This window comes from Choristoneura fumiferana, chromosome 23, assembly GCF_025370935.1.
Source record: "Choristoneura fumiferana chromosome 23, NRCan_CFum_1, whole genome shotgun sequence".
Lineage (NCBI taxonomy): Eukaryota > Metazoa > Arthropoda > Insecta > Lepidoptera > Tortricidae > Choristoneura > Choristoneura fumiferana.
This window is the reverse complement of record NC_133494.1, coordinates 44,445-47,349: the sequence shown is the minus strand read 5'-3', so window position 1 is coordinate 47,349 and position 2,905 is coordinate 44,445.

The window sequence follows — 2,905 nt, the reverse complement described above, 5'->3', positions numbered from 1 at the left end:
ACTTCATTAAGCTTTTGGATTTCGAAGGCAAGTTCACATCTGCCGCCCCCAAAGTTAGCTCACACGCACTCATGTCATGCTCTGAAAGCAGAGCGGTACCGAGGGCATGGTATTGCTTCCGTTCCCATAAGCTCTATGGGATCGTCTTGGGAACTTCGACGTCGCAAGCCTGTGACTAGAATTTAAACTAAAATATAAAAGTTTAAAATCCATAAGCTTAACAATATACAGCCTTAAACATAGCAAGGGGATGTATAAAGTCCCTGAGTTAATAATAAAATTATTATACAGCAGGGGATGTATAGTCCTATGTTAATAATAAAATTCCTCATCTAAATAAATAATATTATATGGTACTGTCGAACTGATCTGATGATGGAGCCGGAAGATATGAACTGGAATTTCATGATGGAAAATCGTATCATAGTCGTGTTTGCCTTGTAAGAAGGCCACGTAATGGACTTTGAACACGATCAGGTTTCAATTTGTTCATACATTGTCATAACAAACCTTTGTTCTAAGCTGACAGATAAAACACCATGCAATACAGCTGGGCTACTACGAAACTCGAAGTTCGTGTCGTGCTGTCCCTCTGACACTTACACTATAGAGGGACCGCACGACACGAACTTCGAATTACGAGTTTCGTAGTAGCCCTGCTGACGCACTGGCGGAGATGAAGAGGATGCGGGCTCGTTCGCCTACTTAAAATTAGTACTATTATATATTCTGTGCTTAAAATAAATGTATAAATGTTAAAAATATTTCGTTATCAGACCAAAAAGTATAAAATAATTAATAGTTTAAAAAACACTAGAAAAACGACAAAAAACCCGCTTTTATATATAAAGCACGTAAAAACAAAAAAAAATATTGATCGTTCAAGTTGTCTCTATTTCTGGGCTGAAGTGTAAACTATGTGCTTTTATTATAATACTAGCTTTTGCCCGCGACTTCGTCCGCGTGGAATAGTAACTTTGGAAAGTGTTTAAGTTATTTAGGGTACCTATTCTGCCAATAATAGCACATAGAAACCTCTACGGTTTACTGAAAATAAGCTATTTTAATACATGCTTTATATCTAAACTATTTTTTTTTGTTCTTCCATTCGTTCTAAAACATAAATATTTTGCGGGTAGCCATATTTTAGCAATACGACGTGTATTCTACCCTGCCAACACAAAAGGACTAATTCTTCATAGTGAACTCTTGACATCTTACGTCCTTTATTGTAAGTTAGGAGGGTAGGATTATAATTAAGACGTCATTCTTACTAAGCATAGCTACACATTTTTCCGATAAGTATACTTATAGTAAATTTGTTTGGAATTCCTTAAGAACTTTCATCCCCATATTTTCAAGTATGAAAAATGTCGAAATGTGAAAAGAGCCGGAAAAAAATGGAACCCTTAGACCCTATATCCCGTAAACGCGCGGAGTATGTATCGAGTTGAAATTAAAACCCTAAACTCAGGTCAATAGGGAAGCTGTGAAAAAATCGAACTTCTAAGTTAACGCAATCAAAAGCTACAGTCATTAAAAAGTGTTTCCATACAAATCGCCTTAACTGAAAAAGGTTTAGGGTACTTCCGGCTGTCCTAGAAACTTGGAATTTTGTATAAAGGTAGCTCTATTAGCAATTTTTTTTCCTAACACTGGATATTCATTCATAAATACCTACGTACGGAACCCTTGATGCGCGAGTCTGAGTCGAATTTAACCAGTTTTTTTTGTTCTTATCGAATACCTAAACATAAAGATTCATCGATTTATCTTTGATAATGACGACGTTCCATATAAGTTTTCATCCCCTCGCAGGTAAAATTTTCAAAAACGCTTGAACAAATATCTATTTTATTTTTATAAGTGCCCAAATGCAAAGTTTCATAAAGTACAATCGATTTATATTCGACAATGACGACCTTCATATAAACTTTCATCCCCTATTTCACCCTCACACAGGAAGAATTTTAAAAAACGCGCGAACAAATATCTATTTATCTCTTATCACGTGCCCAAATGCCAAGTTTCACAAAGAACCATCGATTTATCTTCGACAATGACGATCTTTACATATAAACTTTCATCCCCTATTTCACCCCATACAGGAAGAATTTAAAAAACGCGCGAACAAATGTCTATTTATCTCTTAATCACGTGCCCAAATGGCAAGTTTAATAATGACTCATCGATTTATCTTCGATAATGACGACCTTTCATATGAACTTTCATCCCCTATTTCATCCCCCACAGGTCGAATTTTCAAAAAAGCTCTTACAAATACCGACTTATTTTTTATTAAGTTCCTAAATGCCAAGTTTCATGGTTTTATCTTCGACAGCGACGAACTTCCACCATATAAACTTTCATCCCCTATTTCAACCCCTTAAAGCCTCTTTTTCGCGATAAAACATAGCCTATGTTCTTTCCCATGGTCTATTCTATCTCTGTACTAAATTTCATCCAAATCGGTTCAGCGGTTTTGGCGTGAAAGCGTAACAGACAGACAGACAGACAGACAGACAGAGTTACTTTCGCATTTATAATATTAGTATGGATTAGATGGTAAAAACGTGGGGCGCTGGAACAGGAAAGACGTTCTTTGGTAGGTACCTACTTAACCCTTGGGCGGCATAAACGTTGCTCTTGTCTTGTGCGACCTCATGCAGCTTCCGCCAGGAAGTTAGTATTAGCAAGGATTATATATACTAGTGGGCACGTATTTGAATATCGAAATTTAAGATATCCAAGGTTAAAACGTCGACGGTCAAAATATCGAAAATCAGAATGTCGAACGATCATAAGGTCGAAAGTATAAATTATCGAACGGTACAATTATCGAATGGTAAAATTCGAAAATCCTAATATCGACGGATAAAATATCGAAAATTAAAATTTCGAACGA